This window comes from Sturnus vulgaris, chromosome 3, assembly GCF_052056855.1.
Source record: "Sturnus vulgaris isolate bStuVul1 chromosome 3, bStuVul1.hap1, whole genome shotgun sequence".
Taxonomy (NCBI): Eukaryota; Metazoa; Chordata; class Aves; order Passeriformes; family Sturnidae; genus Sturnus; species Sturnus vulgaris.
Window position 1 is genome coordinate 69,414,425 of NC_142245.1, and position 15,266 is coordinate 69,429,690.

Genomic DNA, 15,266 nt, shown 5'->3' on the forward strand with positions numbered 1-15,266 from the left:
CTCTAGCCACCATGTCCCTGCATCACTGTCTGCCTGTGCCTTCCCTCAGCTACAGAGATGCCCAGCAGCATTTCTAGGAGCCAGCTCAGAGGGATAGAGAGTTCAGTCTATTTTTAGGACTATGGTTTCCATTCATCTATTTTTTTTTAAATTGTTTGGGGCATAGTGCTTCTTTTTCTGCAAAGATAAATGCAAGTGCTTTTCCCGTAATTAATGAAGTAATTTTTCTACTATTTCGAGAACTGAAGTGTGCTGCCACAATCACATGCCCCTCATATGTAACACTCTCAGTGTGAGTGCCTACTCAGTATTGAGCTTGCTAATAGCTTCCCCTATGGATTGCTCAGCCCCGTGGCTGCCCACGGCCTCCTGACCCAGGGACAGGCAGTTCCAGGGGGAGGCTTTTGGCTTACACAGAGCTGCACACTTGCTTCTCTCCCCAGCAGTGTGGATTCCCAGGAGTGTCACAGGGTTTGGGTTCTCCTCAGAACACTTTCAAAAGGCAGGGTTTATGAATGGGCCATGAGTGCCATCATGACCACCTTTCTGTCTCCAGTGGCTTCACTGTGTCATTCTCCACTTGCTCACTATTACCACTGGCTGTCCCTCTGGGGGTTTCCTAAAGCTGTTGGCATCTTTTGATTCTTTGCATCTGCCTCTGCTAGGTCTCTGTACACATCCACACCCTGTGCCTGTAATGGTGCTTTCCACGCAGGAGTTGCTGGTTGGATGGTGCCGTGTTTCCACATCCCAGCTTTCAGTTCTGCCATGTTACAAAGCAAAGCTGATGCTTGGGAAAGAAGTTGTGAATGTATATTTTGTTTAGTTTATCCAGCTTGAAGGCAGAGAAAAGGGAAAGGTACTGATATCAGTGATACTGAGCTGGCAATATTGAGGGGCTTGAACTGCCTGGGTGAGGGGCACATCCCAGGATGAAGGAGAGCAATCAGCCTGCTTTGGCAGGGCTGGGAGCCACAGAGCATGGGGACCAGCTGACAGCAGCATGTCTGCTAAAGGTAAGTCAATATACCACTTCAGCTTTTGATCTTTAGCACAGTTTGTGGGTTTCTTTCTCTTCACAGCTCCATTCTATTAAATGAGAAAAAGTTTGAGCAAAGCCTCTGTGTTTTCCCGGTGTTTTCCTCCCACGTTTCCTGTTTCTTAAGACTTGTTGCCACTGCAATGGTGACTTTGCATTGAGTTTGAGCTGAATTCTTTCAGCTCCAAATGGAAAGGGCAGACGTGTTTTTAGACAAGAACAAGTTTAATAGTGCAGACAAACATTCTTGTTTTGAAACTAGTTTTGGACTCCTTTAATAGAGGGATCTAGTTATCCTTATTTACATCCTGCATGTCCAGAAGCTTTTCAGTAACTGTTTTAGAAATCCAGTGACCTTCACATTAAAAAATGCAGAGTGCTTGTCCCATAGCCACTGTCCTCTTTCCAAGTTTTAGCGCTGTTGCATGTGAGGACAAACCACTAGAATAGTAGTATATTAGTATAAATCTTCTAATGGTGAAGGTAGTGGTGGTTGTTTTTTTTTCCCCTTGCTGTTGTCCAGGGTTGTGTCTGGACTTGTTGCAAGAGCAGATTTTATTGGGACCTCCCTCCTTCTGCCCTCAGTTCTCTCGCCTCAAGCCTGTTGATGACCAGGCTTTTTCATATCATGTGCCAGCTATCTGGGACCTCACTTAGAAAAGGGGTAGTTTCAGGCTAACAGGGAGGCTTTTGTCTCTGTGTAAGAACAAGCTTATAAGCTTCCCTTAAACTGTAAATGTTTTATTGTTGGAAAGCTTTCAGATGTTCACAGGATAAGGGCTCTTTATGTGTAATCTGGCAATGCACAGTAAAGGATTACTTTATGTAAGTTAAGATGTGCAGTTCTTTTATAAACTGGCTGTGTAAATTCAGCATGTAGGAGATTGTTTTTCTCCTGTTCAATGTTGCTTCTAGAAAAGGTTTCTTGGTTTCAGTCAGTTGGAGGTTTGGTTGGTTGGTTGGTTGGTTGGTTTTAGTAAGGTTACAAATCTTAGGTGGTAGGAATAGATGGAAAATGCTGCATGCACCCTATTAAAATCTGAACATGTATGCTTCCACAGATTTGTTCAAACAGCAGTGTCAGCAGAGTCCTGGGTGACAGAATTCTCAACCAGTCTGAAAATGGTAACTCGAGATTGTTAGAGCAGTCCTAGTTACCTACTAATGAAAAATACTTTCTACTTTTCAAGACTTTGTGGCTCAAAATCTGTGTGATATGGTGTATTGTAACGTAAGCATGACTGACATTGAAACAGATGAAAAAGGCAGGATGCTACTCTGAAGAGACTAACCAACACTTTCTTTACAAAGTAGATCCAGCTCATTTACTGGTTACACATCCTGATCTAGACATGTTCCTTTGTAAACTGTTCAGCATGAAAAACTTCATCTTCCCAGTTTTTGCCAAGTAAAATAGCAACCCAAGCACCAGGAATGCCTGCTTCTACTTGAGGTTTGAAAAAAGAGCAGCAGAAGCATGTTGCTAATAGAAAACTGACAGATGTTTATAATTATGTAGATTTTCTTCTGTGTTTGAGTACCATAAACTCAATTGCATCTACTCAATTGCATTTGAAAAGTATGTCAGACCACTTATGACTTCAACCAGCCACTTCCTCCAGCTGGGTGAAACTCATATGAACTGCAACATGTACCAGACCAGTATTCTCTGTGTGGCTGTTTTTATGCTTTCAGTCATGTTATTATCTATTTTCAATGGTGGGTAAACTGTCATGGAACAGTTTTTGCTTCAATGAACAATCAGGAGTTTTGTGGGTTTGCATCTAGGATTATTCACAATGCACAAGATCCAAAGATCCTTGAAGTTGGTGAGTGCTGATGGATTTGGGAGTGCAGGCTTGAGAAAAAAAAAGTACTTACCACGTCTGTTTTCAGTGATTTCTCTTTTGCCAGTAGTAATAAACTTAATTCTGATCCCAGTATGAACTGACAAAAACACATCTGAAAGCTCATGAGGAAAAATAGAAGTTATCTCATGAAGCAGACAATGTCGTGAAACCGAACACGCAAATGATGTCTAATTATGTTACTTGCCACATTCTGTTTCACAAAATACTTCTTTCTTTACAAAAAGAAAGTAATTTTTCCACAAGGCTACATAAATACACTGCTGATGTATATGCAACACTAGGAGGGGGATACGGTTTTTTGGTAAAAGGTGGCAGTTTGTTGAGGCTCATGCTGCCTACAGAAAAAGGCTGTTCCTGGCAGATAATAACTCTGATTATCCCCCAGAAGTGTTTTGCTTTTCTTTAATGTTTCAAATCATGTTGCTCTGAGATTCAGCACAGCTTTTCGTGTCTGTTGGTGTGCTAAGGATTTTTCTGTATCTTACCATGTAGGAGGAGATGCTTGGCTAGCTTTCATTTGGATACTGGTTGGACAAACCATTTGTTTCCTCTTGTAAAAGAAGCCTATACTGGTGTGCCTTGAGACCTGTATTAGTTTATTTTGCATCTCCTATGTGGTACTCTTCAAAGTGAGCAGAGCTTTTCTGAAAAGTGCTCATCAAAATTTGGAGATATGCATCATGATTCAAAGCCTTCAAGAAAAAGGAATATTTCCCCTACATTCTTGGGCAGAATGAAAATCATTAAGAATAAAACTTAGTTCTGTACTGGCCCCCAGACTGAACACAAAGAAAGAATAAATAATCTTTGTTTTACTCTGCAAGCTGCATCCAGCCTTCACCCTCAATTATGCAGCAAAATAATTCCCTTCCCTTGTCCCTCCCTGTTCCACCTCCAAGCCTCTTTTCTCCTTTATAGTCTAAGAGATAGAGTACATTTTTCACCATCATCTAAAATCAAGCAAAAGGCTTCCCCAAGTTTTCTGTCTGTCTTCCCTACAGTCCTGAAGATCTTCTTGCAAGGTTAGAGACGTGGCAAATTGTGTGTCCACCTTGGATTTAACAAGACACCCCTTTCCCTAGTCCTCTTGCCCGTTTTTGTCATATATGGTCTCAGTGAAAGGCTTGGACTGGACTCCCTTGGCATGTATTAAAGCAGCTGCCTGCATTCCCATGCTGTGACATGGGAATGTTACATGCAACAAGTGGAGCTGTTCTCTTGGTCCATCCTTTCCATCTTTTCCTCCCTTTTGCCCTAGTCAGCATAGACATTTTCTATTTTATTTTATTTTATTTTATTTTATTTTATTTTATTTTATTTTATTTTATTTTATTTTCAGTCACTTTGCAAACTTGTCTGAAGAATTTCCCCTGTTTGGTTTAATCCTGGTTGCTGCACAGGCATTTGTTCTGGGGTGAGGGAGGAAGGGAACTCTGCCAGGGCTGCATCCAGAAGCTCCACACCAGTTCTAGGGGAGTTCAGCCCCTCTTGGCAATGGTGCCAGCCCCTGTCTTTCAAGTATTCCTGGAACTGGCAGCATGGAGTACAGAGTTTCCTTATTTGTCACTACTCTGAGGAAATTATTAAATCAGTCTCATAGTGTAGAAGAAAATAATGAGCTAATCCAGAGTTGGTGCCATTGGATTGTTTTGGACCTGGCTCATTTCTTAAGCTTCTAACTTTTCTGCATGCAGATTTTATCCAATTAGTTTGGAGGCAGAAGTAGAGTTTCTTGACTTGATGTTTTCTTTCCAGGCCAAATGCCTGGAAGCTAGGGAGGGAAATAGATGGCACTGGAATAATAACCACCTTCCCTGAGTTTGAGCAAAGCAGTTAAGACCCACGGTTTTTTCAGTGTTTTCATAAACTTTGCCAAGCTGTACAAAAGGTGATGGGAGAGGAGGGGGTGTTCGTTTTTTTTCTTTATTCCTTGATATACTCACTCTTTTTCTCAACTGCTAGACAAAGAAAGCAAGCAGAGAAGATGCTTACGTTTGTACTTTTCTGTTAGAAAATGTCTGTTTCTAAAATCTCTCACAACAGCCTCCTCTAATTTGTAATGATGCTTTTTTTCTTCTTTTCTCCCCACCCTGAACCCTCCACTCAAATGAAGTCTGACCTTTGCAATACCAGATGTCTGCTTGCTAATGGGGACTTAGAGCAATGTGATTCAGTTTCCATGTTTTAGAGGAATATTTATTTGGTTGTTCCTTAATAGAAATTTTAATTTCGTAACTGCTTTTTATGTAATGATGACCAGTAAAAATAATTTCATTTAAGAAGCCATTCCCCTTTTGTTTCCTGTTTATGCCTGCAGCATCTTTCAGGAGAGGTGCTGGCACAAGAGTTGCTTTTTCTGCAGCTGAGGCAAGTTTTCATGATCAGTAATGCAGGGCTCCAAGTCATCTGTGTCTACCTGTAAAGTTATTCATCCAGCAGTAATTTCACAGATATCTCTGTGGTGGAAAGTTCAGCCATGTACTTGGGGGAGAATGGGACTTAGAAGCAGTTCAAATTTAGTCTGGCTTCACTGGTGTGGACACCTGGGCACTGAAAATTGTGCTCTTCTCTGTTTGCTGCACAGTTACAACTCCCAACCCTGAGCACCAGCAGAATCCTTGCCTCCTCCATCTTCTAGGAGTTTACAAACTAAATGTTTTAACATCATTGTTAGTCTGTGCTCCACGAGTTATTCTTTCAAAGATTTTGCCTCAAGGAAAAATAAGGCTTAGCTGTCATTTGAAATTTACTCAGGGTCGGCAAAATGATGGCATTTGTCACTTTTGCTCTCCATCCTCTTCAAATGGGCCCTAGTATGTGTCAAGCTGAATATTGTGTTGGCTTCCTTCTTCTCCCTCTTTGTTCTCCTAGAGAATGCCAAGTAATTAATACAGTCTAAAAATGAAGTGTGGCACAACCCCCTTTTTTCCCTTTGTGTAGTTTTCAAACAAAGAGGCTGTCATGAACCTACGTGCGTCCAATTCCAAAACCAGTTTGTTAAAACAAAATGACTTAGAGATACTGGGTTGGCCAATTTTTTATAGGGTTGGATCTAAAATAATTGGCACACTTGCTGTGTGCTGCTGTGCATTTCATGTTGTTGACCTTGTCTCCCTGAAGTCTGAATAGCCATCATGTCAGTGACAATGATGTGTCTGAGGGAGTCCTGCAATTATTTTAATATTTTGCATAATACCAGTGGAATTCAATAATTAGTTGTGAAGGTTCCGATCCAATTACTTCCTTCCCTAAACCAGGAAAAATGGTGGAAGTTGGTGATAAATGTTGGTAGATAGAAAAGAAAGTGTAACATAATTTGTGGTGTTCCAGTCACTTATTATTTTTTTCCCTTTCTCTCTTATTTTACAGGGCATGTTATTGAGCCATTTGTGAGGAAATGTGGTGAATGTAAACTTGCTCTGTTGGGGGGGAAATTGTGGTAAGTAAAACTGTCTTGATCAGTTTTGGTTTTCAACGAGAATTTCAGTAAGATTGTTTTAGCTTTTTTCAGGGTTTTTTTGGTATTTTTTTAAGCTCTGGAAAATACAGAGATACAGTTGATTATATGTGTTCTTTCTCTGGTACAGAGATTCGCAGTATGAGAAGCATTGACAGAGAACAGCATGCTGGGCCTCAGGGCGAGCAATGTGTTTTCATTTGCTCCAGTGGCATCTGCTTATTGTGTTTGTAGCTGTTCCATTCTGCTGAAGAGTGGTTCAGCTAAAACCTGGAGTAGAAGAAATAAAAAGGCCTAATTTAAAAACAAGGGGTACAAAAAAAAAGCATGCTAGCTGTATAAAAGATCAGGAGCAAAAGTAAAGCAGAGGGAGCATGTATTTCCCAAAGTGGTGGGGGTGTCCAGTCACTCTACAATCTTTCCATCTCTTCCCAGAATGCCTGACTGACACCCTTGCCATGTGGAGCTAGGATGGTTTGCTTATGTGTGAGAGATAAGGAGAGTTAATGTGTGCTATACCAGTTTTCCTGTTCCTCCTTTCCATACCAGATGACAAGCTTTGCTGCTTGTCTGACTGTACTGTCTGCAACACTTCTAGAGGCATCAGCTTCCAACAGATTTCTGTGGAGCTCAGTGCTCTGGGAATATGACACATCATGTGCTGAGCTGCACCACTCTGAGGGAGAAGGAGAGAGAAAAGAGCAGGAGGTAATTAGCAACATGTCCCAACTCGAGGGAAGTAATTCAAAGAAAGCCTTTCCAACCTGCAAAAAATAAAGGCAGCAGATCTGGAGCAGTTCATGGGCTCCTCTTGCTTTTCCCTCTAGGAGATCTTCAATATACACAGTTCTGGATAGTACCAATCAATCACCCTTGGGAAAAGACACGCAGCAGAAGACCTGCTTTTCCTTGTGTGTCCCTGCTTTTCCTTGGCCAACCAGGGTATTGGGCTGGTACTTTTTCTCCAGGCAAAATGTGCAGATTGCAGATGAAAACTAGCTTATTCTCCACTGGCACAAGACTTAAGAATCAGATAGCCTGCAGGGTAGAAAACTGAAAATTAAAGACTGGCTCTGTGAGAACACTTGTTCTTTTCTACCATTAAAAAACCCCCAGATGTTCTTACATCATACAGAAAGATCTGGATTAGTTAGCAGATGTTTAAATGTAGATCACTTACCCTTCTGCAGAACATTTACTCTTAGAGACAGGAAAAATAGGATAGTCAAACCCAGAATTTCACAAAGAAGCTGGCCAAACACATGGAAAGTCCTGCACAGTTGTAGCTGGGTAAACTCTATTGCAGCTTATTCTTTTAAATTATTTTCTCTCTTCAGATCAGCTTTTCTGACAATTGTGCATGTTAAAAGTTTGCATTCTGTATTCTTATGAGAAATACAAATGACATTTTTTGAACTGGAATTTGGTTGTAGTGCCACAGATGAGCCATAGATCACAGCACCAGTTCATTAGTCCATGAGATTTTTGTGGTGACTTCCACAAAACTTTGTGACTTTACTACAAAAGAGGGTAGGATTTATATCTAGTTTTCTTTTTGGTGGTAGTGTCCTTCCTTACAGATTGGCTGAACTTTGTGTGGGTCTGTGAAAAAGTTCACAGGAGAACTATTTGGAAATAGTGATGCTATGTAACACCAAGGGGAAAAATGTTTATCAGCAGACCTGGTAGTCAGATGGTTGTGTTCTAATTTCCTTCAAAGGTGCTTCTGCTGAGGCCAGCCTGGTCTCCATGGCCGACCTTAGTAAGAGAGCATAGCTCAAGAGCAGCAAGGGGAAAGCGACAGAAGCAGCATGTTTGTTAGAATCATGGAATAATCCTGGTTGGAAAAAACTGCCACAAAACTGCCAAGAAACTTGTGCGAAGTGTTGTCTTGTCCAAACCCCCCCTTGAAACAGGTCCTATTAGGTCAGGTTGCTCAGAGCCTTGATTTTCAAAATTCAGCTGGCTGGAAACTTTACAGCCCTTCTGGGCATCTGTTATGTCTGACCATCCTCAGAGTGAAAAAAAGTGCTTTCTTGTTGCTTCTTGCTCTTGTTCACTGTCTGTCAGTATGAACTCTGCATCTTCTCTGCCTGTGAGAGGGAAGTCTTGAAGAAGATCTCAAAATCAGGAAAGTTGTTTCATGTGGCTCCACGGAAATGTGGTGTCATGCTGCTGGATGCAGTAAAGTTGCTAGTAGGGAAAAAAAACCACAATCTGGTTCACAGAGGTTCTACTTGGGCAAGGTTTCTCAATCTGTAGTTGATGTTCAGACTCGAAGAGCATGGCTGATTGGCTTGGTTGAATTTTGAAATGTGGAAGAGGATTTCCTGACAAAAGCAGATGCACCTGAAAACTGCCAGCTTTCCTCACTTGCTTATAGTGATGTAAGTCAATGAAAAGAGGCACTTCTCACTGCTGGGTTGTAAACATCCTGAAATTTTTTCAAGGTAGTCTGGAGCTGGGTTTGTGCTCCAGGATTTTACTCTAAAAATTGTTCTCCTGCAGCCATTAAAATACATAAACAGAGTGCAAATTTTGTATGTTTTCACAGCTGTCCTATTCAGTCTTCCCACTTCAAACTGTTTGTAACAGTCTTATTTTGAGGTAAAATAATCAGGAACCTTGAGTTTGTCATATGTAAGGATCTCTGAAATATCTCTGACCCCACTGTATGTTTGCCTATGGCATTACAAATTCCCAGAGAGTTTAAAAATAGTTGTAAAAAATGTAAGACAAGGATACTGTTTTGCCCAGCCTCTGTCCCTAACCTACTGAATCCAAGAAGTACTGGACATCAAGAGGATGTTTTGAATTTATCTTGACATAGCTCAGAGGCTCAGCAGTTATTTATTCATCTTGTATCAAAGTCCTAAAAAAGGTCATGCAGCCTCTAGATCAAACATTCATAATGGATTTAAGAGCTGATTAGAGACGTACACTTGAATGCTGGGAGGGGAATCTTGGCTGGATCTAAAACTCCCTCAGCTGAGCTGATGACAGTGTGAGAAGACCCTTCCTTTGATGAGATTTCTGTAAAGCAGCCTTGTGGGTGTCAGAGCAGATATTCGTGTGGCACTGTATGTTTGTGTTGACCACGGCATGTGGAAGGCACTCATGGAACAGCCACCCTTTCCACATCACATGGAGTCATGGGAAGCCTGACTGATGCAGGACAGAAGACCTTTGGGGTGATCTCTGTTGTGTTTTTTACCATAGTCACACTGCTCTTTGCCAGTCCACACTCCCCTTAAAACTCTTGCCTTTCATAACATTTTTTGTATTTCTAGGCATGATTTACACTGTACAGTTTGGGGTTCTGTCGCTGTCCCTGCAGCTGCTTACAGCCATCAAAATAAGGGGAGGATAAAGCTGTGAAGTAAAATGAGGGACTGCTGTGCCATAAACCTGACCCGCATCTTTCTGGGCCAGGTGTGCAACTGAACATTCATCTATTTCCTATAGATTTCCTCCTCCCAGGAAAGCTGTGAACGCTTCAAACCTTGGCCTTGATGTTAAATGTATATCTCAGGGCCTGGAGTCCATGGCTCTTTTCCCTCTGAATTTGGGCAGGGATACTTTCCCAAGTTGAGGGCTTTTTGAAGTTTCAGCTGAAATCTGAGATGCTTTGCTCCTATTTGCACACTTCTCCGTATACTAGCAGCAACTGCACATCTTAAACAATTGATTCAGTTGTTATAGCAGCAGGTCAGATATATCAAAGAAAATTTAGATTTCTGCTAATACACTCATCTGCTATTTTGTTTTTTTCCCCTATTAGAACAGTCAAGTTTTCCTTCTCTCTTTATTTTAAACAACAACAACAAAAAAGTAGCAGGTAATGGCTTTTTTGATGTTAAGAAATTATATGAAACTAAATTTTCAGCATCTTTATACGTAATAAATTTGTTTGCCTTTAGAAAGACTGTGATGCCCTGTGTGTGCCTGGGTGTCCAATTTGTACAGTACAATTATTTATATCCCTGATGTCAACCAAAAATGCTATTGTATTTCTCTTGGTAATTCTTCACACCTGTCAGGTTTCTGACAAAAAGTGTTATAGAGCAACTATGTATTATCTGTGCTCTCAGTACAAAAATAACCTGCTGGGACTTTTGCTTTATTACCTGTATTCTGCCATACCCACAAGAGGATTTGCCAGAGTCATTAGCTGTTCTCTGTAATTAGGGCTGACCTGGTGCATTTTGGTCCTATTTCTAGCAGCTTTTAGTTTTCTGAAGTCGTTCATTTGGGCCTGATGTGCCTCATAGTGTTCTTCTGTTGCATATCTTCATTATCTCTTCCTATGGGCTGAAGATTATCTTTCTCCTTAGGAAGAAATGTGTGGGAAATGCCTGAACATTTTTATGTACTTGGGGCTTACCAAGATTTTCTATGCTATATTTGTAATTCCTTCCATTTTAGTCTGTTTCTTTTCTTCCAGTCTAATCCATTCAGAAGATGTGAATGTTGATGCTGCTGGGTGTAGTAAATGTTAAATCTGGTCCATAAGATTTCTGAGGAATGTAGTTTGTCCCCTGCCCAGAACTGCATGTGTCCAGTCCCAACCAGATTGGATTTAGTCTGTTCTCTGTGAAGCATTGTTATACCTGTGTTCAGTTTATTAAATCTGATAACCCTACACAGCGAGCCTACATTCCAGTCTCCTCCAGAAGAGATCTTTGTGTCTCAGACTCTGTAATTTTCCTACATTTCCCTGGTAATTCATTTAATAAAGCTTTTTTTCCCTTCCCTTCCTCCCCTCCCACCCTCCCCCAAAGTTTTAGGTGATCCAATTGTTGGAATTACTCAGCAAAAGACATTTGATCTGGGGGCCATCTATGTGGATGTCTCTCCCACTGTAGCCACTGGAGAAGAAATAGGGAAGGACAGTTAAAACAGCAGATGGAACAGAGCACTTCACACAGCTGTATTTCCCAGCTCTCCTGGCTGGCTCCATGGCAAAGATGTTTGCACTGGATCATGATGCTACAGCAGCTTGAATATCCGTGATAGGGTTTAGCAAGTGCTAAATTGGTTGTGTTATTTTTTTAATCTAGATAATAAGCCTTCTAGTTGCTCTGTTGAAAGAAAAACATTACATTTTGAAAATTCAGAAGTTGCTTTAGGGAGTGTTACATCAATGTTGCTCTTTTCTGCATGTGCATTGGTGCAGCTGATAGAAGAGCTCTTGTTCCATCACACAGGCATGTTTCACACCTTATGTTCCCCTTCCTCCCCTGCAGAGAACTGGATGCAAACACGCACCTGATCCAGGGCCATCCAACCCTTTAGGAGCTCAGAATTAGATGTGGAACAGCCTTGGAGCTGGTCTCATGGCCAGCTCTGATCACTGACAGTGTAACTGCAGCTTCAAGCAGGCAGGTGCCACCCAACCGGTGGTGGGATCCTGGAGCATTGTAGGTGGGATCTCCAGGGAATTTAGTTGCTAGGAAGCATCACCTCCTTAGTGAGCTCATGCAAATTAAGGTTTATTTTTTAAGACGTTAGTAATTTAGTCATGTTTGGGAGTTTTCTGCAGAGATCACAACACAAAGATTTTGCCTTGACACCTTGCAAGTTTATGGTCAAAATCACAAAACCTCTTGAGCTGTTCGAGGAGCGACCAGAATCTTTTCACATGAATAAATCACTCCAGTTTCCCATGCCTGGCTTCAGAATTAGCTTGAAAAATTTTGGCTGACGTCATGCCAAAAATCCAAAACAGCAACAAAGCAAGGGGGAAAAAAGCCTCCCAGCAGACACCCAGCACGGAGAATTTTGCCAAACTTGGGTCTGTTTGTGCCAAGTTTATAATCAGGCAGCAACAGGGTCTTAGTAGGTAATGCTCTCAACCCACAACTAATGAGCCCCGCAGCATAGGGAGTAAGGAACACTATAGAGAGAGCCTGGTAATGCTGTGTGCAAGACACATATCTGGGAAAAAAATGAAGGAGAGCATGATCTCTGGGCATCAGATAAGGCCATTTCTGTGGATATTACTCTTTCTAGAGGAATAAGTGCTGTAATGACAAACAGATCTATAGGCAGAGTTTGAGGCATGTGGACAGATGTAGATTTTCCTGACCTAAGTGTGCTGTATTTTGCAGTCCAAGCCACAGTGCTGCTTTTCTTCTACAGATTATTTTATGAAATACAGGAGGAGGGAGAGGGTTAAAGTAATTTTCTCAACATTAATTCTGCCTCATCAATACTTCATGGATTTAATAGATTATAGAGTTACAGTCATTTGGGAGATTATTTTATCAGCCAGGTTCAGTGGAGGTTGCTGAAACTAAGTGGAGGACAGAATGCATGTGTGTGCAATACAGGATGCTGTGGTATCAGGATTTAATTATTATGGGATTTGCTTGGGAGATTTCTCTGTGCTATTTGTGAAGCTTTATGTTGGGCACTAAATATATTGTGTATAGGCATGTGATCTCTTCAATAAGATTTTGGTATGGATCTCCAGGTACAAGTGTGTCTGTTTCCACCTCATAGCATAAGCACACTGCTCTAGTTCTTCATCTCTTATTACATCTGCCTCTCGTCTAAATGCTCATCTGACACAAACGTAATGAAACTGCATATAAAGGATCATGAAGAGGAGGAGAGATCTCATTGCAGATTACCAAAGCTGAATATTTTTGGACATTGAGTTATTTATATTATCATTCTGCTAAGCTCAAAGATAAAAGAAAGCCTTGGATGCAATCCAGAAAAATCAGGAACAGAAACTAGTGTAAAGATAATGCATTAATGTGTGTCTTGAGAATGCCTGCAGTGCTGTATCGCAATACCCATTCCGAAATAAAAATTAAGATGGGTGGATCCTGAAGGCCAGTGCTCAGTGATGGGGGAGATTACCGTTTGAGCTGTCACACTCCATTAGCTGAGGTGGAAAGCTCTGTTTTAGGGAATGTTCCTAAACATTGCTGTCCTACTAGCAATGGGAAACAACATTCTGGGCTCCAAGGGATCCTCTGCAGCCTCCACCGGTCTGGAATAGTCAGCTCTTCCCAAGACATATTATCAGGGAACTCACTGATGGTGATTTTTAGAAAATACCCAGTAAGCTAAAATTCATTACAAGTTTGTGTTCGTGTTAGCTCTGAAAACCTGAGAGCTAACAGAGGTTTATACAGCCTTCTCATAAATAGCATTCTGTCCTGGTGACCTTTATACCTGTTCAGCACCCACCTATAGCAGTCTACCTAATATAGAAAGTCATATTGCTGCTATTGTTTTTAAGAAGAGAAAATAATAAAAGATTCAACTGTGTAAATGTCACTCCTGCCCAGACCGTTTAGTATTACAAGACAGGGAGAAGTCTGCTTTGAAATGTTCCCTCTGGCAAAAGCTTGAAAAGCCTTGACTATTGTGTGCATCCTTGACTGTGTCATGCAATGGAAGTAGTAAAAATACAAAATCTACTATCTCATTCTGCTGGGGTCTTGAATGCTGTGCTGAGTGCTGAGCACTAGTCTTCCTAATCTTACAAGGTGGTGTTGAATCCTGTAACAGCCTTCCAGGAAGTTTCTATGTCTATGACATAGAAACCATCATGGAAACATGGTGGGATGGCTTGCCTGACTGGAGTGCTGCAATGGATGGAAACAAGCCTTCAGAAGGGACAGGAAAGGAAGGAGAGGAGGCTTTGCCTGTTAGGGAGCTTTTGACTGTGTCGAGTTGAGGGTTGTGATAATGAGGTGTGGAACACCTGTCCTGTGAGGAGCAGCTGAGGGAGCTGGGGTTGTTCAGCCTGGACAAAAGGAGTCTGGAGGGGACCTTATCACTCTCTGAAACCACCTGAAAGGAGATTATAGCCAGGTGGAGGTCGGCCTCTTAGCCTCGAGCTGCACCAAGGGAGCTTTAGGTTGGACATTAGGAAGAATTTCCTCACAGAAGGGGTGATTGGGCATTGGAATGGGCTGAAATCACCATCCCCGGAGGTGTTTAAGGAAAGACTGGATGTGGCACTTAATGGCATGGTCTAGTTGACATGGTGGTACTTGGTCATAGGTTAGGCTCAATGATCTCAGAGATCTGGCCAACCTAATTGATTCTGTGTGATTCTGTGATTCTATCATTTCAGATACCATTGATTTACTGGCATAGGTTTTGTGTTGTTATTTAATCGAACTGCATTTCTTACCTTGGATTTTGTTTTATGCAAAATCATGATAACTAAAGGTAGCGACTTTACAGGCAGAAGGATAAAAATAGCACAAGACATTTTAGATTCTTTGTAAAATTATTAGTTAAAAATAGACATAGATGTTAAATAGGGTCTGAAATGTTAACTAATTTGATCCCTGGTTAACAAACATTCCCATTCATGCAGTTAAGATGCTACATAGAAAGAAGACTTTGTGTGAAAGAAACTTCAATTGTAAACTATGGATTTTGAGTCATCTCTCGTCCTCTTTTGCTGCATATGAAAATTTAAAAGTTTGTCTTTTTCTTCAGTGGAAACTTATACCAAACTGAAGGACAGTATGCTTTAAGCTAGTGATTGCATCAGTCACCAGCATCTGTTACTGAGGGGTGCTGAGTCTGGTCAGCTGTAATTGGACAGAATCATCAGTCTGGGGAAGTCCTCATTTTCCATGATATTTGTTGCTTGTGCGTGACGCTTAAGAGTTTTTGTCCATTTTTCCCTCCTCTGCTAATTCCTCAATATTAGGGAATTAGTGTCTCTCTGCATACCATTTACTATCAAACATAATCCCCCTTTCCCCTATTTCCTTCCATTTACATCCTTTGATGAGAAATATTTAGGCCACTACATGTCTTCATTCTTGTCAGACAGAGGCTGATGAAAGATCTGTTACAGGAAATTCTGCTCTATCTATAGAGCAGAGTATCTCAGAATACATGTTTAGACATAGAGAAA

At 41.2% G+C, this 15,266-nt stretch overlaps 1 protein-coding gene across 4 annotated transcripts in view; it reads left to right on the forward strand.

The window, feature by feature from the left end:
• FYN (FYN proto-oncogene, Src family tyrosine kinase) overlaps nucleotides 1-15,266 on the forward strand; it is a 137,925-nt gene that overhangs the window by 54,109 nt on the left and 68,550 nt on the right. For all 4 annotated transcript variants that reach the window (XM_088161901.1, XM_014879274.2, XM_014879272.2 and 1 more), the window contains one exon: nucleotides 6,280-6,349. The gene's annotated coding sequence lies outside the window, so the exon portion shown is untranslated. Of the gene's footprint in view, nucleotides 1-6,279; nucleotides 6,350-15,266 lie in introns of those variants that run through there.